The sequence below is a fragment of the Chlorocebus sabaeus genome, chromosome 14 (genome assembly GCF_047675955.1).
Source record: "Chlorocebus sabaeus isolate Y175 chromosome 14, mChlSab1.0.hap1, whole genome shotgun sequence".
Classification (NCBI taxonomy): domain Eukaryota; kingdom Metazoa; phylum Chordata; class Mammalia; order Primates; family Cercopithecidae; genus Chlorocebus; species Chlorocebus sabaeus.
The window spans coordinates 87,794,056-87,803,111 of record NC_132917.1 but is presented as its reverse complement, the minus strand read 5'-3'; positions in this window follow the sequence as shown (position 1 = coordinate 87,803,111).

Sequence of the window (9,056 nt, the reverse complement as noted above, 5' to 3'; positions counted from 1 at the left end):
CTTTCCCTTCAAGAAGCCTTTCGCTAAGGCTGTTCTTGCAGAATTGGCAAAGGGATATTTGGAAGCCCATAGATGGCTAGGGTGAAAAAGGAAATATCTTCCGTTCAAAACTGGAAAGAAGCTTTCTGAGAAACTGCTCTGTGTTCTGTTAATTCATCACACAGAGTTACATCTTTCCCTTCAAGAAGCCTTTCCCTAAGGCTGTTCTTGTGGAATTGGGAAAGTGATATTTGGAAGCCTATGGAGGGCTATGGTGAAAAAGGAAATATCTTCCATTCAAAACTGGAAAGAAGCTTTCTGAGAAACTGCTCTGTGTTCTGTTAATTCATCTCACAGAGTTACATCTTTTCCTTCAAGAAGCCTTTCGCTAAGGCTGTTCTTGTGGAATTGGCAAAGTTATATTTGGAAGCCCATAGAGGGCTATGGTGAAAAAGGAAATATCTTCCGTTCAAAACTGGAAAGAAGCTCTCTGAGAAACTGCTCTGTGTTCTGTTAATTCATCTCACAGAGTTACATCTTTCCCTTCAAGTAGCCTTTCGCTAAATCTGTTCTTGTGGAATTGGCAAAGGGATATTTGGAAGCCCATAGAGGGCTATGGTGAAAAAGGAAGTATCTTCCGTTCAAAACTGGAAAGAAGCTTTCTCAGAAACTGCTCTGTGTTCTGTTAATTCATCTCACAGAGTTACATCTTTCCCTTCAAGAAGCCTTTCGCTAAGGCTGTTCTTGTGGAATTGGCAAAGAGATATTTGGAAGCCCATAGAGGGCTATGTTGAAAAAGGAAATATCTTCCGTTCAAAATTGGAAAGAAGCTTTCTGAGAAACTGCTCTGTGTTCTGTTAATTCATCTCACAGAGTTACTTCCTCCCCTTCAAGAAGCTTTACGCTAAGGCTGTTCTTGTGGAATTGGAAAAAGGATATTTGGAATCCCATAGAGGGCTATGGTGGAAAAGGAAATATCTTCCGTTCAAAACTGGAAAGAAGCTTTCTGAGAAACTGCTCTGTGTTCTGTTAATTCATCTCACAGAGTTACATCTTTTCCTTCAAGAAGCCTTTCGCTAAGGCTGTTCTTGTGTAATTGGCAAAGAGATATTTGGAAGCCCTTAGAGGGCTATGGTGAAAAAGTAAATATCTTCCGTTCAAAACTGGAAAGAAGCTTTCTGTGAAACTGCTCTGTGTTCTGTTAATTCACCTCAGAGAGTTACATCTTTCCCTTCAAGAAGCCTTTAGATAAGGCTGTTCTTGTGGAATTGGCAAAGGGATATTTGGAAGCCCATAGAGGGCTATGGTGAAAAAGGAAGTATCTTCCGCTCAAAACTGGAAAGAAGCTTTCTGAGAAACTGCTCTGTGTTCTGTTAATTCATCTCACAGAGTTACATCTTTCCCTTCAAGAAGCCTTTCGCTCAGGCTGTTCTTGTGGAATTGGCAAAGAGATATTTGGAAGCACATAGAGGGCTATGTTGAAAAAGGAAATATCTTCCGTTCAAAACTGGAAAGAAGCTTTCTGAGAAACTGCTCTGTGTTCTGTTAATTCACCTCAGAGAGTTACATCTTGCCCTTCAAGAAGCCTTTCGCTAAGGCTGTTCTTTTGGAATTGTCAAAGGGATATTTGGAAGCCCATAGAGGGCTATGGTGAAAAAGGAAATATCTTCCGTTCAAAACTGGAAAGAAGCTTTCTGAGAAACTGCTCTGTGTTCTGTTAATTCATCTCAAAGAGTTACATCTTTCCCTTCAAGAAGCCTTTCGCTAAGGCTGTTCTTGTAGAATAGGCAAAGGGATATTTGGAAGCCCATAGAGGGCCATGGTGAAGAAAGAAATATCTTCCGTTCAAAACTGGAAAGAAGCTTTCTGAGAAACTACTCTGTGTTCTGTTAATTCATCTCACAGAGTTACTTCTTTCCCTTCAAGAAGCTTTACGCTAAGGCTGTTCTTGTAGAATTGGAAAAAGGATATTTGGAAGCCCATAGAGGGCTTTGGTGAAAAAGGAAATATCTTCCGTTTAAAACTGGAAAAAAGCTTTCTGAGAAACTGCTCTGTGTTCTGTTAATTCATCTCACAGAGTTACATGTTTCCCTTCAAGAAGCCTTTCGCTAAGGCTGTTCTTTTGGAATTGGCAAAGAGATATTTGGAAGCCCTTAGAGGGCTATGGTGAAAAAGGAAATATCTTCCGTTCAAAACTGGAAAGAAGCTTTCTGAGAAACTGCTCTGTGTTCTGTTAATTCATCTCACAGAGTTACATCTTTCCCTTCAAGAAGCCTTTCCCTAAGGCTGTTCTTGTGGAATTGGGAAAGAGATATTTGGAAGCCCATGGAGGGCTATGGTGAAAAAGGAAATATCTTACATTCAAAACTGGAAAGAAGCTTTCTGAGAAACTGCTCTGTGTTCTGTTAATTCATCTCACAGAGTTACATCTTTCCCTTCAAGAAGTTTTACGCTAAGGCTGTTCTTGTGGAATTGGCAAAGGGATATTTGAAGCCCATAGAGGGCTATGGTGAAAAAGGAAATATCTTCCGTTCAAAACTGGAAAGAAGCTTTCTGAGAAACTGCTCTGTGTTCTGTTAATTCATCTCACAGAGTTACATCTTTCCCTTCAAGAAGCCTTTCGCTAAGGCTGTTCTTGTGGAACTGGCAAAGAGATATTTGGAAGACCATAGAGGGCTATGGTGAAAAAGGAAATATCTTCCGTTCAAAACTGGAAAGAAGCTTTCTGAGAAACTGTTCTGTGTTCTGTTAATTCATCTCACAGAGTTACATCTTTCCCTTCAAGAAGCCTTTCGCTAAGGCTCTTCTTGTGGAATTGGCAAAGGGATATTTGGAAGCCCATAGAGGGCTACGGTGAAAAAGGAAATATCTTCCGTTCAAAACTGGTAAGAAGCTTTCTGAGAAACTGCTCTGTGTTCTGTTAATTCATCTCACAGAGTTACATCTTTCCCATCAAGAAGCCTTTCGCTAAGGCTGTTCTTGTGGAATTGGCAAAGGGATATTTGCAAGCCCATAGAGGGCTATGGTGAGAAAGGAAATATCGTCCGTTCAAAACTGGAAAGAAACTTTCTGAGAAACTGCTTTGTGTTCTGTTAATTCATCTCACAGAGTTACATCTTTCCCTTCAAGAAGCCTTTCGCTAAGGCTGTTCTTGTGGAATTGTCAAAGGGATATTTGGAAGCCCATAGAGGGCTATGGTGAAAAAGGAAATATCTTCCGTTCAAAACTGGACAGAAGCTTTCTGAGAAACTGTTCTGTGTTCTGTTAATTCATCTCACAGAGTTACATCTTTCCCTTCAAGAAGCCTTTCGCTAAGGCTCTTCTTGTGGAATTGTCAAAGGGATATTTGGAAGCCCATAGAGGGCTATGGTGAAAAAGGAAATATCTTCCGTTCAAAACTGGTAAGAAGCTTTCTGAGAAACTGCTCTGTGTTCTGTTAATTCATCTCAGAGAGTTACATCTTTCCCTTTAAGAAGCCTTTCGCTAAGGCTGTTCTTTTGGAATTGTCAAAGAGATATTTGGAAGCCCATAGAGGGCTAGGGTGAAAAAGGAAATATCTTCCGTTCAAAACTGGAAAGAAGCTTTCTGAGAAACTGCTCTGTGTTCTGTTAATTCATCTCACAGAGTTACATCTTTCCCTTCAAGAAGCCTTTCGCTAAGGCTGTTCTTGTGGAATTGGCAAAGAGATATTTGGAAGCCCATAGAGGGCTATGGTGAAAAAGGAAATATCTTCTGTTCAAAACTGGAAATAAGCTTTCTGAGAAACTGCTCTGTGTTCTGTTAATTCATCTCACAGAGTTACATCTTTCCCTTCAAGAAGCCTTTCGCTAAGGCTGTTCTTGTGGAATTGGCAAAGGGATATTTGGAAGCCCATAGAGGGCTAGGGTGAAAAAGGAAATATCTTCCGTTCAAAACTGGAAATAAGCTTTCTGAGAAACTGCTCTGTGTTCTGTTAATTCATCTCACAGAGTTACATATTTCCCTTCAAGAAGCCTTTCCCTAAGGCTGTTCTTGTGGAATTGGGAAAGAGATATTTGGAAGCCCATGGAGGGCTATGGTGAAAAAGGAAATATCTTCCATTCAAAACTGGAAAGAAGCTTTCTGAGAAACTGCTCTGTGTTCTGTTAATTCATCTCACAGAGTTACATCGTTCCCTTCAAGAAGCTTTACGCTAAGGCTGTTCTTGTGGAATTGGCAAGGGGATATTTGAAGCCCATAGAGGGCTATGGTGAAAAAGGAAATATCTTCCGTTCAAAACTGGAAAGAAGCTTTCTGAGAAACTGCTCTGTGTTCTGTTAATTCATCTCACAGAGTTACATCTTTCCCTTCAAGAAGCCTTTCGCTAAGGCTGTCGCTGTGGAATTGGCAAAGGGATATTTGGAAGCCCATAGAGGGCTATGGTGAAAAAGGAAATATCTTCCGTTCAAAACTGGAAAGAAGCTTTCTGAGAAACTGCTTTGTGTTCTGTTAATTCATCTCACAGAGCTACATCTTTCCTTTCAAGAAGCCTTTCGCTAAGGCTGTTCTTGAGGAATTGGCAAAGTGATATTTGGAAGCCCTTAGAGGGCTATGGTGAAAAAGGAAATATCTTCCATTCAAAACTGGAAAGAAGCTTTCTGAGAAACTGCTCTGTGTTCTGTTAATTCATCTCACAGAGTTACATCTTTCCCTTCAAGAAGCCTTTCGCTAAGGCTGTTCTTGTGGAATTGGCAAAGGGATATTTGGAAGCCCATAGAGGGCTAGGGTGAAAAAGGAAATATCTTCCGTTCAAAACTGGAAAGAAGCTTTCTGAGAAACTGCTCTGTGTTCTGTTAATTCATCTCACAGAGTTACATCTTTCCCTTCAAGAAGCCTTTCCCTAAGGCTGTTCTTGTGGAATTGGGAAAGTGATATTTGGACGCCCATGGAGGGCAATGGTGAAAAAGGAAATATCTTCCATTCAAAACTGGAAAGAAGCTTTCTGAGAAACTGCTCTGTGTTCTGTTAATTCATCTCACAGAGTTACATCTTTCCCTTCAAGAAGCCTTTCGCTAAGGCTGTTCTTGTGGAATTGGCAAAGAGATATTTGGAAGCCCATAGAGGGCTATGGTAAAAAAGGCAATATCTTCCGTTCAAAACTGGAAAGAAGCTTTGTGAGAAACTGCTCTGTGTTCTGTTAATTCATCTCACAGAGATACATCTTTCCCTTCAAGAAGCTTTACGCTAAGGCTGTTCTTGTGGAATTGGCAAAGGGATATTTGGAAGCCCATAGAGGGCTATGGTGAAAAAGGAAATATCTTCCGTTCAAAACTAGAAAGAAGCTTTCTGAGAAACTGCTCTGTGTTCTGTTAATTCATCTCACAGAGTTACATCTTTCCCTTCAAGAAGCCTTTCGCTAAGGCTGTTCTTGTGGAATTGGCAAAGAGATATTTGGAAGCCCATAGAGGGCTATGGTGAAAAAGGAAATATCTTCCGTTCAAAATTGGAAAGAAGCTTTCTGAGAAACTGCTCTGTGTTCTGTTAATTCATCTCACAGAGTTACTTCCTCCCCTTCAAGAAGCTTTACGCTAAGGCTGTTCTTGTGGAATTGGAAAAAGGATATTTGGAATCCCATAGAGGGCTATGGTGGAAAAGGAAATATCTTCCGTTCAAAACTGGAAAGAAGCTTTCTGAGAAACTGCTCTGTGTTCTGTTAATTCATCTCACAGAGTTACATCTTTTCCTTCAAGAAGCCTTTCGCTAAGGCTGTTCTTGTGGAATTGGCAAAGAGATATTTGGAAGCCCTTAGAGGGCTATGGTGAAAAAGGAAATATCTTCCGTTCAAAACTGGAAAGAAGCTTTCTGTGAAACTGCTCTGTGTTCTGTTAATTCACCTCAGAGAGTTACATCTTTCCCTTCAAGAAGCCTTTAGATAAGGCTGTTCTTGTGGAATTGGCAAAGGGATATTTGGAAGCCCATAGAGGGCTATGGTGAAAAAGGAAGTATCTTCCGCTCAAAACTGGAAAGAAGCTTTCTGAGAAACTCCTCTGTGTTCTGTTAATTCATCTCACAGAGTTACATCTTTCCCTTCAAGAAGCCTTTCGCTCAGGCTGTTCTTGTGGAATTAGCAAAGAGATATTTGGAAGCCCATAGAGGGCTATGTGGAAAAAGGAAATATCTTCCGTTCAAAACTGGAAAGAAGCTTTCTGAGAAACTGCTCTGTGTTCTGTTAATTCACCTCAGAGAGTTACATCTTGCCCTTCAAGAAGCCTTTCGCTAAGGCTGTTCTTTTGGAATTGTCAAAGGGATATTTGGAAGCCCATAGAGGGCTATGGTGAAAAAGGAAATATCTTCCGTTCAAAACTGGAAAGAAGCTTTCTGAGAAACTGCTCTGTGTTCTGTTAATTCATCTCACAGAGTTACATCTTTCCCTTCAAGAAGCCTTTCGCTAAGGCTGTTCTTGTAGAATAGGCAAAGGGATATTTGGAAGCCCATAGAGGGCCATGGTTAAGAAAGAAATATCTTCCGTTCAAAACTGGAAAGAAGCTTTCTGAGAAACTACTCTGTGTTCTGTTAATTCATCTCACAGAGTTACTTCTTTCCCTTCAAGAAGCTTTACGCTAAGGCTGTTCTTGTAGAATTGGAAAAAGGATATTTGGAAGGCCATAGAGGGCTTTGGTGAAAAAGGAAATATCTTCCGTTTAAAACTGGAAAAAAGCTTTCTGAGAAACTGCTCTGTGTTCTGTTAATTCATCTCACAGAGTTACATCTTTCCCTTCAAGAAGCCTTTCGCTAAGGCTGTTCTTGTGGAATTGGCAAAGAGATATTTGGAAGCCCATAGAGGGCTATGTTGAAAAAGGAAATATCTTCCGTTCAAAATTGGAAAGAAGCTTTCTGAGAAACTGCTCTGTGTTCTGTTAATTCATCTCACAGAGTTACTTCCTCCCCTTCAAGAAGCTTTACGCTAAGGCTGTTCTTGTGGAATTGGAAAAAGGATATTTGGAATCCCATAGAGGGCTATGGTGGAAAAGGAAATATCTTCCGTTCAAAACTGGAAAGAAGCTTTCTGAGAAACTGCTCTGTGTTCTGTTAATTCATCTCACAGAGTTACATCTTTTCCTTCAAGAAGCCTTTCGCTAAGGCTGTTCTTGTGTAATTGGCAAAGAGATATTTGGAAGCCCTTAGAGGGCTATGGTGAAAAAGTAAATATCTTCCGTTCAAAACTGGAAAGAAGCTTTCTGTGAAACTGCTCTGTGTTCTGTTAATTCACCTCAGAGAGTTACATCTTTCCCTTCAAGAAGCCTTTAGATAAGGCTGCTCTTGTGGAATTGGCAAAGGGATATTTGGAAGCCCATAGAGGGCTATGGTGAAAAAGGAAGTATCTTCCGCTCAAAACTGGAAAGAAGCTTTCTGAGAAACTGCTCTGTGTTCTGTTAATTCATCTCACAGAGTTACATCTTTCCCTTCAAGAAGCCTTTCGCTCAGGCTGTTCTTGTGGAATTGGCAAAGAGATATTTGGAAGCACATAGAGGGCTATGTTGAAAAAGGAAATATCTTCCGTTCAAAACTGGAAAGAAGCTTTCTGAGAAACTGCTCTGTGTTCTGTTAATTCACCTCAGAGAGTTACATCTTGCCCTTCAAGAAGCCTTTCGCTAAGGCTGTTCTTTTGGAATTGTCAAAGGGATATTTGGAAGCCCATAGAGGGCTATGGTGAAAAAGGAAATATCTTCCGTTCAAAACTGGAAAGAAGCTTTCTGAGAAACTGCTCTGTGTTCTGTTAATTCATCTCAAAGAGTTACATCTTTCCCTTCAAGAAGCCTTTCGCTAAGGCTGTTCTTGTAGAATAGGCAAAGGGATATTTGGAAGCCCATAGAGGGCCATGGTGAAGAAAGAAATATCTTCCGTTCAAAACTGGAAAGAAGCTTTCTGAGAAACTACTCTGTGTTCTGTTAATTCATCTCACAGAGTTACTTCTTTCCCTTCAAGAAGCTTTACGCTAAGGCTGTTCTTGTAGAATTGGAAAAAGGATATTTGGAAGCCCATAGAGGGCTTTGGTGAAAAAGGAAATATCTTCCGTTTAAAACTGGAAAAAAGCTTTCTGAGAAACTGCTCTGTGTTCTGTTAATTCATCTCACAGAGTTACATGTTTCCCTTCAAGAAGCCTTTCGCTAAGGCTGTTCTTTTGGAATTGGCAAAGAGATATTTGGAAGCCCTTAGAGGGCTATGGTGAAAAAGGAAATATCTTCCGTTCAAAACTGGAAAGAAGCTTTCTGAGAAACTGCTCTGTGTTCTGTTAATTCATCTCACAGAGTTACATCTTTCCCTTCAAGAAGCCTTTCCCTAAGGCTGTTCTTGTGGAATTGGGAAAGAGATATTTGGAAGCCCATGGAGGGCTATGGTGAAAAAGGAAATATCTTACATTCAAAACTGGAAAGAAGCTTTCTGAGAAACTGCTCTGTGTTCTGTTAATTCATCTCACAGAGTTACATCTTTCCCTTCAAGAAGTTTTACGCTAAGGCTGTTCTTGTGGAATTGGCAAAGGGATATTTGAAGCCCATAGAGGGCTATGGTGAAAAAGGAAATATCTTCCGTTCAAAACTGGAAAGAAGCTTTCTGAGAAACTGCTCTGTGTTCTGTTAATTCATCTCACAGAGTTACATCTTTCCCTTCAAGAAGCCTTTCGCTAAGGCTGTTCTTGTGGAACTGGCAAAGAGATATTTGGAAGACCATAGAGGGCTATGGTGAAAAAGGAAATATCTTCCGTTCAAAACTGGAAAGAAGCTTTCTGAGAAACTGTTCTGTGTTCTGTTAATTCATCTCACAGAGTTACATCTTTCCCTTCAAGAAGCCTTTCGCTAAGGCTCTTCTTGTGGAATTGGCAAAGGGATATTTGGAAGCCCATAGAGGGCTACGGTGAAAAAGGAAATATCTTCCGTTCAAAACTGGTAAGAAGCTTTCTGAGAAACTGCTCTGTGTTCTGTTAATTCATCTCACAGAGTTACATCTTTCCCATCAAGAAGCCTTTCGCTAAGGCTGTTCTTGTGGAATTGGCAAAGGGATATTTGCAAGCCCATAGAGGGCTATGGTGAGAAAGGAAATATCGTCCGTTCAAAACTGGA